This window comes from Ptychodera flava, chromosome 3 (genome assembly GCF_041260155.1).
Source record: "Ptychodera flava strain L36383 chromosome 3, AS_Pfla_20210202, whole genome shotgun sequence".
Lineage (NCBI taxonomy): Eukaryota > Metazoa > Hemichordata > Enteropneusta > Ptychoderidae > Ptychodera > Ptychodera flava.
Genome location: NC_091930.1, coordinates 14,820,324 through 14,834,666, shown reverse-complemented (window position 1 = coordinate 14,834,666; position 14,343 = coordinate 14,820,324). Strand labels below are relative to the sequence as shown.

Genomic DNA, 14,343 nt, shown 5'->3' with positions numbered 1-14,343 from the left:
ATACATCAAACCGAGACCAAAGTCGTGAACTCGCCAGTCAGAAAGCTCAAAATAGTTTAGGTTCTTTTTTGCAAAGATAAAGACCATATCATTGTCAACAGAAGGGCCCGACGGTTTCTGTAAAGATTTAGCGTTGAGGTACAAGAGCGTACGCTGAAACAATTATTTCTGGGAAACAAATGTAAAAACTAACAGCATTCTTTTGCGTCCAATGACGGGTCAAAGGTCATGTAATTAGATTCTCTGTATCTGCTCCGACATTTGTAGTATTTAAATAAATCAGAAGTATTCGTTCCGTCGAAAATGTCCCATTCTAGCGTATTTCGCCGAATAAGGTATATGTGTTCAATAGGCACAAAATAAGAAGGTAAGTGATTGAGGAGGTAACTGACTAAGGTATTAATTACATGTAAGTTAGGGAATAAAATCAAATTGAAATTTAATAATTGACCCTTGGTAGCATCAGTTTGACGATTCCGTCGTAAGATCAAAGAAAATCTTGAACTAAAACAACGACATAAAGTAACCATTTTAAGGTGTTGACTTTTAAATGTCTCGACAACAATTTATCATCGAAAGTCCGTGTTCTAGTTTCTAGATAACAGTACGTTTACCTGAGTATATTTAGATAGAAAACTTGTAAACAGAAGATAAAATGATTACCAATTTATCTCATACTTGGGTAATAGTGTACGATCGAAATAAAGGGTGGTTTGAAATTCAGTTCGTATAGGCATGTTTATGTTTGACCATCATTGCTGAATAAGTTGTCAATATTTGGATAACATAATTAAATTTACAGAATGCAGAAAAACGTTCCTTACTTGAACAATCGTAATCCTATTCCAGCATCATAAACCAATTTGGTTTGGAGACGTGATGACACACATAGGATCATGGCCAACGACGCTGACGATGCCACTATGTTGACAAGCGACAAGGAGAGAGCCTACCTGGAGGCTGTGGAGAAAGGTGACGCTGCAGCCGTCAAGGGTTTCTCCGAGACGCCGACTTTAACAAAAATGTGGAGGACAGCAATGGCTGGATGCTGCAGATATTGCCATTATCAACAGACAGCTAGGTAGCTATGTAGAGTTCATATAGAATTACAAACATTTTCTAACTTGTGGATGTTTTTTTTATGCAGTTTACTCGTCAAATGAGACTACGCATCATAGCTTTTTCATGTTTTCCAAAATTACATTCTAACATTTTCACGAGTAAAATACCAACCCTCTATGTGAAATGCTCATTTTCAAATATATATCTGATTTCACTTCAGATATCCTGAGGAGTTTATTACAACACCATGTAAATATCGGAAACGCCTTGCTGCGAGCCGTTGATACTGGATTCGTCAAAGCTGTCGCGGTCATTTGTGAGCATGCACAGACTCTTAAGGTAAGAGGGAACTATAATTGTCGACGTAAGGTAAGAATGTAATGTATTATTTTTATTAAATCATCTTACCATTTCGCGGGGACTGTGGTACCATGGCGTTAGGATACATTTATCTTCTGTCCCCCAAAATGAACAGTCTATAGAGATACTTATTGATCATGATCATACATATTATGATTCATTGCTGATCAATTTCACAAAAAAGTATCAAGGGTTGTTTTATCTACATTTTTAAAATTTTCTTCAACAAATATTTATCAAAGGGTTTTCTATTTGGTGTTTGATGATTAAAACATAACTAATGTCACCGTTTTATATCAAACAATAATACGTCTTTGTGTTTGTTCTGCTAGAGAGGCATTCCGTTGCGACTATTTAAAGGATAGATTGTTCTTTTCCCCAGATAATTCTACTCGTAAATCGTGCTTGGAGTGACACTGGGAATAAGGTTGAACAAATATCCATATTTCACAGCGAGATTGTCAGCGAAAGGTTAAACGGAAAGACTGAAATTTACAACCTTGTTAAAAAAAGTAGACTCAGTGACGCCGTTTAACAAAAATTGAGAGTTACTAAATTAATAAAAAATACCATTAACAAATTTTGGCTACCAAAGAATTTTTTCAATAAAGCACGATACATGATCCTTAAAGGCCTGATAGCTGTATCTTTTTGAATTATTTTGTGTGCGTTTACTGCCAAACTTAAACAAGTTCATGGGAATGTACTCATTGAGGGGTGTTTAGACGGGTAGAATAAACTGTGACTACATGTGCAATTTTGAGCAAGATAAATAAAAATGTTTGCCCAAACATAAAATGGCCGCCCTCATGCAAATAAAGCAAAAATTCAATACGCAGTGCATATATGCATTGGAATCTTCACATAAACAATAGAGTAGTCAAATATAATGCATAGTGCTGAATGGTCTCCACTTGGACACCATATGCTATGTTTTCTTTGTAATATTACCAATTTTAAAAATGGCGGGAAATCAAAATAACGGTTAAAATTTAAATTTACTTGTCCAATCTTTCAGTAGTAGAAGACTATATCCTTTAAATCTGTAGAATTTAAAGAAAACCAGAGAAATACAAAGCTTTTTTCAGGTTGACAAAGTTCAAGAGTTACAGCTACAGGGGATTTAATAATAAGGTATATGGCTCGATTGCATAATCAGCTGCTTATTTCCTTGTTCCCTACTGGACTCTCACCCATCAGGATAGAGGACATGACGTCATCAATGGCAGTACCGATAGTAAGGAATTCCCACCTGGTGTGACACCAATCATACTCGGAGCACATCGCAATAACTATGACGTATGCAAGGTGGGTTGACATGCGCATATCATGTATTCTCCGACAAGAGCAAATATCACATCTCAGTTTCATACTTTGGTATATGTTACTGTCTTAGTGGTCCTTCAGTAGTTGGTCTAGTAAATATAGTATCGTCTCCTTTTGTCATGTTCCTACCAAAAGACGAAATTCAACATAGCTATAATTTAAAAAGTCATGTAATGTTATCCTGCATTTACCAATTATTAGCATTACTTCTTCATGCACTAAAAGTACTCTATAAATTTACTTATCGTTTTCGTTTATGTTTGTTTAATTCGTCTATTTATTTGTTTTATTTATTTATTCATTCTATCGATTGATTTACTTATTTTTGTAGCTTGTTCTTTTATTACTTAACGAGTGACCATGTTACCTTAAAATTTTATTTCACCATTAACATATTCAAACTCACAACACCTGAGGGAAATCTCTTAAATCTACTCACGATCATTTACAGATTTTGTTGAACAATGGCGCGAATCTCGAGTCCGCCGAGCAAGAAGACAAACTTTGCAAAACGCACGGTCTGTCTCGTTCCCTGAAGCAGCTACAGATGTACAGGGCCTTGACCAGCGAATCCTACATCTGCCTGACCAGCAAAGACCCGATCAGCCGGGCTTTCCAACTCAGCCACAAGCTGCAAAAGATGGCCAAGAGAGAAGTGCACTTCGGTCAGGAGTACGAAAAACTGCGGGAGGACTGCGAGCAGTTCGCCGCCGACTTACTCACCCACACGCGCAACGAGCATGAAATTACCACTGTTTTGACGCACGGTCCGCAAGTGTGGCGCAACGCGGAGGCCATTGATACGATAAAACCTCACAAAGCACTCGAGGCTGTCAAATATGAACAGAAAAAGGTATTGTGATCATAGTGCTAGGTTATCTTTCCTTTCAAATGTATACTCACTCCAACACTCAACCATCAACAATCCCTTTCTCTGTCTGTCTGTCTGTCTGCCTGTCTGTCTGTCTCTGTCTCTGTCTGTCTCTCTGTCGTTTTTACTGCCAAATACTATGTTATGATTATATAATCATTATGAATCTATTAAGCTATCCTCAAACTATAAGACTTCTTCTAAAACAATAGATGGAGCTCCCAAAAATTATTTATGAAAGGTATTTATTCTTCAAACACTGATACATCAATACGGCAAATGACGAAATATATAATTTCTTTTTTTTCAGTTCGTGACCCATCCTAACTGCCAACAGCTTCTCTATAACCGTTGGTACTACGGCCTCAAAGACTGGGAAGACTATTCGTCCACTCACAAAGTCCTTTTCGTCTGGCAGTTATGTTCGGATATCCATTTCTATCCCTAGCCTACATCGTCTGGCCATTCAAGAGACTGAATGAGCTTATACACACACCGTAAGTATTCGAAAAGAAAAGTGCATATGTCGTCTGCTTGGTGACGAGAAAAGACAACAGTTTATTATGTCGTTAAAAGGTTTATTTTGAAGGTGTCGGAGTTTATCTCTTGGAAACTATTTTGGAACTTTCATATTATATCTATCATAAACACAAAACCTTGATATCTTGAGCCAGCTGACCGCGACCTCGTACGCACACAACCATCATCATAGAGCAAACAGTAACATAATGTCCGACATCTTACCTAAAATGCATGCTATTTGGTTAAGGGTGCAAGGTACCATACTTCAGAGGACGGCACAACATGTTTAATTTGATACCGAAAATATCATCATTCTTTCACTCTAATCCATAATGGGTTTTTGAAACGGTGTTTCAGAACATAGCGCCGAAACCGGAAATTTTCCCCGACCGTTTCGTATTGGTTGATCATTGCAGAGAGTTCACGGTCACTAGTGACATAGAGAAAGATAGATAGAGTGGCAACGGGTATTGTTTAAGGCGTGAAGCGGTTACGTAACCCATCCATGTTCGCCTCGCCTCAGGTTGCTCGCGCCTCTCTTTTCCGAAGAGTGCCGACCATGAATCCTTCGGTAGTTTTCGGATTTTCGCCAATTGTTAAGCGAAAGTATGTTCGGCAAAGTTTGTGTTGTTGTTGTCGTGTGGTGCTGAGCAGAATTGACGTGCTGGCGAAAACGGGAGTGTTTTGAGCTTCAGGAAAACGAGTTTTACAGTTTTAAAAATTCCTCTCATATTTTTATGAATATATAATGAGTGTGTTTGAACCAAATTTGAAAGTCTTTTATCGATACTGTCTGGTTTTACTCAATGGTTTACGGTCAGTCGTACCCTTTTTCACACGTGCGTCAAGGAAGGACATGTTTATGAAACTGCTGCCGTGTTATGTTTTGATTGGCGTGAAGTAGTGATTCTGGCTTGAGAGCTCACAAAGTAACTATGGTTGCTACGCGACTGGCAGTACGATGCCATCTCGTCGTATTTTTCGCATAATCTCGCGTAATCATCAACCACAAACAAAGCCTCCAAAAAGTTTAACACCTTTGGAGCTCATTTTAATATGAAAAGCCAATAGTCTACCGAGACGACCATGGAACAAAAGGCATGCAAGTGTTGCTACTCTGTCTATCTTACTCTGTGGTAGTGACGATTATCTTCCATTTCCCCAAGAGTGGTCGATTTCACCGATGGCATGTGTATGACCTCCGACATCAAATTTACGGTACCAGTTGTTCGGTCCGTCATATCCATTGAACTGAACGCAGAGAAGCCATTCCGTACAACTGTCCTGTTCAAAATTGTTATAATTTCTCGTCCAAGAAAGGAAACGTTTTTGAATTTCTTTGGACTGCCAAAGCTACACAAGTTGCTGGGGGGTTTCACTGACCAAATATTAAGTGCGATCATATATATCTGAGACAGTAGAAAGTTAACTTAAATTACCTTTTTTTCTATTGTCTATGGCTACACTTAATAAGAGTTCCGCAGCAACTTATTCATCAAACAATTCTAGCAAACTTCAATCTCATGGCTGAAGGCTCTGATCATGAGATAGTGAAATGTAACTCAATGCCGCATTTTATCAATTTAGAAAAGTTAGGGATGCTCTTAGTTTAAAATCATTGCTAGGTTTGCCAGTCACCTGAAGATTACATAAGAAAGTTATAAAAAACTTTTTAATATTACATGAAATATTCACTAAAACAAACGTAATAAAATGGTACTAAATATAGTGTACTAAAATGATTTTATCGGCTAATTTAGTTTCTCCAATAATTGTTGTGTTGTTTTCTTCACAGGTTCGTAAAGTTTCTAATGCACGTCGCCTCCTCGCTCGCCTTTCTCTTCTTAATAATACTGGTCTTGTTGAGAGTGGAGACATGGGACCAGGTTGGGTTCGCCGCCTTCATCCCGACGTCTAAAGGTAACACCAGCAAGGCCAAAGAATTCCTGACCTTGCTGGACGAAGGTCACGGAAGGAACCCTACGCAGGTGGAAATCGTCATGCTGATTTTCATTGTCGGTGAGTCTATCGCCGTTGCTTTGGGGTCAATGACTGCATTGTGACACCAAAACTGGTCCAATAATCGTGGCCATTCAAGGCGAAACAAATTACACCAGGTCTATTGATTTTTTTGCAACATTGAGTTGAAAAATCCTGAAAAACTAATGTAAAGTGGTGGTACCAGGTGTCAGGAATGATTAAGCATACGCTGCAAGCGGGACCGCACCCGTCAGGATTAGTAGCCCAATATTGACCAATTTGTGAGTGATGAAATTTAATAATTCGCTTCACTAATTCATAATATCAATCGTTATTTGAGCGCCAGGAGTCTCACTTTTGTCCACGATATCTTAATATCTCTCATAGAATTTCTTGAATGATCTGACCAGTAACTTTCTACAATATCGTATACGATTCAGTAGCCGGCTTTCATACCCTATAACCGGGAGGGATTCTTGAATAATGGATATAGTAACATCACACACATCTTTCGCTTTATTCCCATTTGAGGCAATAACTCGTCTCAAAAATGTTAAAATTTTAACTGTCCTCAAGGAAATTTTGAACCACCATGTTTTCATGATCAAGAATAGAATCATAAGTCATTGCGCAAAGTTTGTGATTAAAGAAATAAATTATCACTAAAATCTACAGATATTTCGACTTACAAATGGCATGTTAAACATTGTGATAACCCCACGAGAACAATAAAATGCAAAATTTTCCTAACAACAGGGCCGTAAGAAATTTGTTTACTACACAGGCTGCAAAAATGAGCCACCGCGGACCGCATACGGAAACGTGTGGTTAAATTCTAAGTGTCCGGTCGGGGCAAAAAAAAATCTCAAAGGCCGGCGTCCACTACCTTTCCGTCAGTTTTATTGCAGTAAACTTGTCATGTCGATGAAATAAATCATCGACCATGTCCAAGGTCTTCATATATGACAGATATCTTGCCAGATTCCATCGATTTTTTCTTTATGTGATATGGTCAACAGGGATAACCTGGAGAGAGGTGAAGGAGATATGGTCCGGTGGATTACATGAATACTGCCAGGATTCCTGGAATGTCCTGGATATCATACAAATCTCACTGTACTGGATATCCTATATCTTCTTTTTCTATGCCATGGGAAAGCGCGTAAGTCATTGTGAGATTCTGTCACATCATCGAGTGTTTGGAAATGGTGACGTCAGTTGCCAAGTTTGTAACCTTTTCTTGCAATATTACTGACGCGATCTGGTTTATGTCATCTTGGTATTGCGCCCTTATATTCGATTTTCATGCAATAGAAGTGGTATGGTAACTACCCAGTTATCTGATATAAGTTCTTAATATGATATTTACTCGCACAGTTTTGCAAATATACACTTTTGAATATGGCGATTAAAATTCTTGAGCATGAAAAAAATTATTAGGTTTCGTTAGCCATGTCTCTGTCAATGATATGAAAAGGTCAATCCATTATCAATTTATACTAAGAGACTGCACACAACAGTAAATATATAGATTTTTGGTTTTTGTTTTGGTTTGTTTTTTGTTTTTTTGCCCGAGAGATTCCAACCGAACTTTTTCAGGACTTGAAACAATATTTTACCAAATACGAACTTTCATCTCCAACTCGTCGTTTATTTTACTCAGGCTGCAGCGCCCCCAGAGAAAGAACCGGACGTTTCGGAATGGTTCAACACGACAGCATCGAACCTAGTCTTGAATGAACTGACAAGCTACGTCGAGACTAACAGCAAGAATCTTAGCGCGAATCTTACTCCGGAAAATGTCCGGGCCTTCTCAAATGGCTTGTACTTCGTCATTTTAGACTTATTCAACATAGCAAAACCCGAAATAATTACCCGCATGCAGTGGCCAGGCGACGACCCTAACATTATCGCCGAGGCTTTCTTTGCCCTCGCTAACATCATCAGCTTTCTGCGCCTGCTCCATATTATGGTAATTAACCGCCATATTGGCCCCCTGCAGATTTCGCTCTGGGGCATGTTTTATGACATAGCTAAGTTTCTAGTAATATTTTTCCTGATGCTGCTAGCGTTTGCGATCGGTCTAACCCAGCTGTACAAATTCTACGCCAGTGATTGGTCTTTCAACTGCATCACCGAACTCGTCGCCGGCGAGGAACACAAGAAGTGGGAATGCACGAATGCCTTTGATGGGTGAGTTGGTAAATTCTCACTACTGCTGGCTGGGACAGTTTTCACGCATGCCATTTTTTGTAGATTGGTGATGAATAAGGTAAAAAAAAAATCAAAGCATCAGCATATTAACTTTATTTCAGGGTTCGAGAAGCTCTCAGGCAAATCTGGTGAATGTTAAAAAAACAGAATGTCCACGGAGTAAGCTTCAATGCTTATTACTCAAACAAATAATGCATATATCAAACCAGGCTGAAAGATTCGTAGTTCGAGAGCGCTTTATACGCTCCCCTCTTGCTGGCGTAGAGAGCGCCGTCGAGCGATGGATTTTTCAGCCTAATATTAGGGTGGCCAAGCCATTTTTTTCTCTTGTTTATACACACAGTTTAAATGGATTTTTAGCAAGAATGGGGTAAAAGAAGAAAAATAAAAAAAAAATTATGCAAATAGCTGTATCCGATCAAAAGTTATGAATTTTTAAAGCAATAAAAATGCCATTTTTTCGCGGACAATTTTCAGCAAATTTTAAAATTATTTCAATGAATGCCGATTCCTTCAAGTTTGGCAACCCATAATTTTTTATTTACTTCACATGGAATCATTAAACTATGTGTCTTGTGCACAGATTTACCAAATATTACGGAAAAATCAAGATTTGACTGATGCACAGTCTTGGATTTTGAAACTGTGAGTGTTGAAAATTGAAAATATTTTGTCTGACTTAGTCAAAATTGCGGCGGCACCGTACCATCGAAAAATGCATGGATTTTATGTTTTTATGAATTTTGAATTCACATAACTTAAAAACTAGAGCTCACAATACAATGAAATTTTGTCACAATGTTATTCAATAACAATCAATTCTAACAAATCAATTTAAACTGCCAATTGTCTTTTAATGCAGTTCATTTTCAGCCATGAAATTGTAAGAAATAGCTGTCCCTAACTTCAGCCTCAGGCAGGCTGTCAATGGTGTGTCAGTGTGACTGCCTTCCGCCGCCATCTTGAGTCACACTGTACTGAGGTCTATGAATGAACACGATTGTGTTTTTATGATTCGTACTTGTGCTCGCGGACAGATTTTCGTCATATTTCACAGAAATGTTGGAATGATGTTTAAAAGAGCATGCTACAAGTTTTATGGCAAAAATATGTATCTAAATGGGAAAAATCTACACCGAATTTACCGTACTCACTTTACCTCGTGTTTGCCGGCTAAAATTCCCAGAATATAACAAAAACTCACCACTACATGTAAATGGGATGGTCTGCCACTTCCTGGCCAAGTTTCACAGTTCTATGACAGCGTGCACAGGGCCCGAAAGCAGTTCCGTTGCGAAATAGGTATTGACTGGATTCAGAAGTGCGTGCCATGAGCGGCGACCGCTCGAGCGCTGTGGCCGGTCAGTACAAAGTGGCATTTTTGGAGAGGAAAAACACTATTTTTCTATCGTTTTTTCTTCAGTTTTTTAATGAAACCTGCCTCATACATCGATTTTAATTGGAAATATCCGTTTTTTCAGTAAGTGAGCTACTTATTTTCAGAAAAAATGGCGTTTAAAATTTCACGAAAATCAAATGTCACTTTCAGTGTGCGTGAGTTGCGTATAATGTCACAACATTTTAGCTTAACTTTGGCCACCCTACTAATATCAAAGCTACCACTATCGGTTTGTTTCCTGAAATACTGAAATCACTGAGAAAAACGTGGACATAGATGGGCAGGTGTGCAGGCTGTACCAATATGTACCAGGAATACCAAGTGCAGTGATTCACATGTCTTTCATCGATTTCTCCACCAGGGTGTTAATGACTATACGGACCTTGTTCTGGTCACTATTCGGCCTTATTGACCTGGAGGTTCTGGGAGTGGAAGCCGACCACGGCGTCACCGTGAATACCGGCGAGTTTGCATTTGCCCTGTACCATGGATTAGCAATCATTGTCCTGCTGAATGCCTTGATCGCTATGATGAGTAACACCTACACGCGTGTAGAGGTGAGTCATTCAGTGTTCCGGGCCCGCGCCCACGTTGTCGTCAGGTGGATTATTTTATTTGTCAGTTGGTGGTCTTTTATTCTGATGACTGCACTGGAAGCGATTTATTATGGATCGTTACACATATATTGGCTTTTGAATGTTATTGTTATTACTGTCGTAAATAATGTTAAATAGTTTTATGTCAACGCTGTGCATCATATTTTGCTATCGGTGTAATATATTAAGGGGAAGCAGTCGTCGGAACTGCGTCTGTGCGAGTTTCTCGTTTACAAACAATGTATTTCATGCGTGATATCTCGATGAACCTCATCATCATAGCTGCAACATTTGAACTATACGTTGTAGATTTAGACATGTTTTAACTTTCATCAATTACCATCGTACCTTGGATTATGTGTTGCCGTTGGTCATATGGGTCCCATACGACCTTTGAGCGCAGTTCCGACGACTGTATCCCTTAAAGCTAGAAAGCAAATTGCGAGAAAATGAAATAGTCGTAATTTTTCGCGTCCCTCTGATTGATAGTTAAAGTGAAATATTTAATCCGAAGTGGAGTATCACTTTGAGAACCAGGACTGACGTTGTTTGTTATGGATGATAGCGCGCCAACACACGATAACTCATTGATAGTTTTTTGTTCTAGGGTTTTTTGCAAGTATTGAAATTTTGGTAGAACTCATCGCCACGTCGCTACCGTGACGGCCAGTGCGATGCTTGCTCTCACTCTGATTTTTTTCTGTATGGCTTAGGAAAATGCTGATCGCGAGTGGAAGTTTTACCGCACACAAATGTGGATGGGTTACTTTGAAGAGGGCGCCACAGTGGCCCCACCGTTCAACATCATCCCAGCCTCAAGACGATCAAGAAAATCATCTGCTGCAAGACCCAGTGTCGTCAGCAGAAGAGGAAACGGGTATGAACTATTCAATGATAATATCGTATGATAGATTTTAGAGAGACTTTATTCAACGAAGTTTACTTAACACGATTGGAACTAATTTGGGATAATTGGATAGTGAAGTAAGCTCATCTGCTTGTCCTTTTAAGTTACACTTGTTTTTATGAGTAATTTGTAATATCGCAACATTCAGCTATATGGCACCTAACACTTTTGAGGAATTTGAAAAAAATATGAAGATCCAGTTCTCTTAAATTAGTTCAAATCGTGTTACTTTAATATCGAATTTAATGTACTGTTACAAGACGGAGCTGTATAAAGTACGAAATGTCTTTCAGAATGTGTACGCTTTAGCGCATCAAGCGAACCCAATGGTGACGTTGCAACTTTTAACATTGAGGGCGTACGTGCTTTTTCTTTCAGTCTGTGCCAAAAACAAATATACACTGGTCATCCTTGCATACTTTCAACTGTGAAGCTAGGATGAGCATTGGTATCCATATGAAGTAAAGTGTAATTTGTAATGTATTTCGGCGCAACAATGCATTTCCAGACATCGAGTCTGGATCAAGTTGGGCGTACTGAAGGAACAGATAAATATGATTTCACTTGTAGAGAAATAGTGTACTAAGTTTCGTGTGCGTGATTGAATGAATACCAAGAAGGCGTATGTATTGGTTTGAATTTCGCCATGCACTCTACTTTGGATTCAGACTCATGCGTAATTGTTCGAAACAGGCTCATATTTGCATAATCTCAGCAATTACAAACAATTGCTGTCATCATTTACCGATTATCATTACACATGTATGCTTTGTTCCCCTTAGGACAACTCTTCAAAGATAGCCGAACTACAATCTGAATACGAGGTATGTATCTGTTCCACTCCATCCAGCCTATGGTGTAATATTAATGACAGTAGGCTAGGCAGAACATGCATGTTTGTTAAAACTTGTCATCCTTATACTCGGCTAAATAGCATAACACAAATTTTCATTCGTTGAATTTTGGGGGCCGTGGACAATTAAAACACGCGCACGGTAAACGCAACTTCTGTGTTTGGGGTGGGGGGTTGGGGGGTTGGAGGTGGTTGTATTTTAATTACCGTACGCAAAAAAAAGCGCACAATATGTTTTCATGTCGCAACATCTCGCTACATGTCGCAAAAATCGCCCTACATCACGTGTAGCCGGCCAGTGCCGCATCGGCGCTACAACAGCATTCCTTTGACATATATGTGATTCAGCGGATGAGTAAAATAAGGTAACAATCATTTTGGATACACTGTTTTTAATTTCAAGCTACTGGTTGTATCATTATTGAGCTTGCGTTGAACAAAGATTGATTTTAGGGGGGGTACGCGGGGAGGGGAGTGGTCGGTAGAGTATGCATGATTCATAGCGACGTAAAAATTACCGATTGTTGGTATGCTGATATACAGAATGAGGCTTGGTTGGATTTTCGCACTTCCAAACTTTCGTTTAGGGAAGGGGGAGAGGGGGTTGAGGCCAAATAAAATTAGTTGCGTTTACTGTGCGCATGTTTTAATTATCCACGGCCCCTAAAAAGCAGGTAGCCAACATCGATACATGTAGCTGTACAAACTACCAACGGGCGAACACTATACTGCACCCCGGCGTCACTGATAAATGATTACGCCACTGTCTCCATTGACTTTCAGACGGTGGTTGGTCGTCTGATGTCGCGCTACATCTCAGATAAACGAAGCGATGGCTACGAAGACGAGGAAGACGCCGCCAAGGCTGTCACTCAGCACGACATCTTGATATTAAAACAGGAACTGTCGAGTTTCAGGTATTGCGGATGACTTTGTGATAATGTCGTAGATATTGCCTGGTTGTTCACTGAACGTTACTGTCGTGTATATAATGTTTAAGTCGTATGCGCCTCGAAAGTTAAAAACATAGTTTTGCTCAAACTTTCCTCAACAAAATTTCCGCAATTACCAAATCAAGAAGAAAAGTCAGGGTCGTCATGCAAAGTTTGGTACTGGAGATGAAACATTACCTAAGATTTCCCGATATTAGAAATTCAACATGGCCGCCATCCCTGCTTTAACCCTATGGGAAAAAATAAAATTTTCGATTTTCGAAAAAACGGACACGGTTAAAACCTTTTTCACACCACGAGTTTTAAATGATCCAACAAGTGATAGATCAGAAAAAAATGATACAAATTGAAAGCTCAAATATCAGTACCCGAGACGCGTTCCACCTTAAAGGTATATTGCAGTGATTCTTAACATCTCAGGCTGTTTACTGCTATGTCAAACAGCATAACGAGATAGGACATTTCTTGTTCACTAGGAAAAAATGAAGTATTATATGATATAAATGTTACAAATATGTCTTGAGTATGTATTGCCTGCACACCGAATGTTAAGCGATACCAAAAACAATTAATATCAAAACCACTTAAGATCTAAAAAATGAATATCACCGGGTTTTTTTTCCACATAAATTTTTCAGTTTCAAATCATTTTTCCACTCTAATCTACTAGCATTATCAGTTATGAGTTGTCAGAATTCCGCCATCACGCCACTTGTACGTTTTAACGAACAAAATACCAAGTTGGCTGAATTCTTTCTCTAAATTTGGTTATTATGTTGTCGTAATATTCACCCGTAATGAACGGTTTGTCAAAATAAAATGCTACTTTTAGGAAGGCGCATACTGATATGATATGAAGTGTGATTGACAAAGTTAACATGTGTAATTAGAAAGTGATACGGCCACAATACACAGACTTATCATGCCACGTAATCTTGCTTTCATCTGGTTCTACAGGTATGACTATAGCGATAGTATGGCACAGCTCAATAAGGCAGTATCCAGGATTTTGAAAAGACTGGACAGTTTAGCCGATCTGGATCATCAAGAGGATGGCGATGATGGTCCGGCGCCCTCTACCGACAGTGCGTCGAGTTATGGCACAGCAGTCGAAGTAGCTCGATAAAATTTATAGTACTTTAATTTCGTTCAACGATTAATAATTATTAAAGTCAGATTATCGTCGAAATGAGAGAAATGTTCATCCATTGGTGTGCGTTGCGCGTTGACGGTTAAATTTGCCAACTAGAAGGCTAAGTTGCGCTTTGAAACAATCTGTTCCAGATGTCATTGGTAGGTT

The 14,343-nt window shown here is 39.0% G+C and overlaps 1 pseudogene; it reads left to right on the top strand.

Moving 5' to 3' along the window:
- Positions 1-896: 896 nt before the first annotated feature.
- LOC139127653 (short transient receptor potential channel 5-like) lies at positions 897-14,284 on the top strand (annotated as a pseudogene).
- Positions 14,285-14,343: the final 59 nt, after the last annotated feature.